Here is a 972-nt window from a genome sequence, read left to right on the forward strand (position 1 = left end):
TAGCGGTATTTCGTCTGCTGCTACGTTCTACGTTCAAATTCCGCCAAGGTCGACTTTGCCTTTCATCTTTTCGGGGTCGATAAATTAGGTACCAATTGAACACTAGGGTCGATGTAATCGACTTAATCCCTTTGTCCCTGTTTGTCCTCTCTATGTTTAGCTCCTTGTGGGCAATAAAGAAATAAGAAACGTTTGCACGCCGGGCGTAATGCTTAGTGGTATTTCGTCTGTCTTTACATTCTGAGTTCAAATTCCGCCGAGGTTGACTTTGCCTTTCATCCTTTTGGGGTCGATAAATTAATTACCAGTTGCGTATTGGGGTCGATCTTATCGACTGGCCCCCTCCTGCAAAATTTCGGCCCTTGTGTCTAGAGTAGAAAAGACAGTTCCCAGGTTGTTTGTAAGTATGTGGTTGACTTCGTGCATACATATATGTAGGTTTATGCATCTGCACTTATACTTCTGTGTGTGTGTGTGTGTGTGTGTCTGTGATTACTTTTTATTTTAAGAATCTCTGATGAAGAATCTCAGGTATGTCTCATAAATTTTCACTGGTGTATGTGTGTGTGTGTGATTACTTTTTACATATTCTCCTTTGTAGGTGCCCACAACAAAGTGGGTACATACATTCATTTAAGGGTCTCAGATGAAGAATCTCAGGTATGTCTCATTAATTTTCTCTGGTGTATGTGTGTGTGTGTGTGTGTGTGTGTGTGTGTGTGTGTGTGACAGTAAAGAATGCAAAACGACACACGAACAGTCAAAGAACCATTCGCAGATTCTACGTTTGCCCAAAGCAAAGAAATAATAGAGGTGAACAAGTAATACATTACTAGTTCCATTATGGATTATGCCATGCCTAAATGGCTCATACAAACTGCGAAAAGCACAAGTCAGTCAAGTACACTTCATATCACTACACGTTGCACACACAGACCACATCCTGAGACACCTACACAAGCCACGCCTATA

The sequence above is a fragment of the Octopus bimaculoides genome, chromosome 15, assembly GCF_001194135.2.
Source record: "Octopus bimaculoides isolate UCB-OBI-ISO-001 chromosome 15, ASM119413v2, whole genome shotgun sequence".
Classification (NCBI taxonomy): Eukaryota; Metazoa; Mollusca; class Cephalopoda; order Octopoda; family Octopodidae; genus Octopus; species Octopus bimaculoides.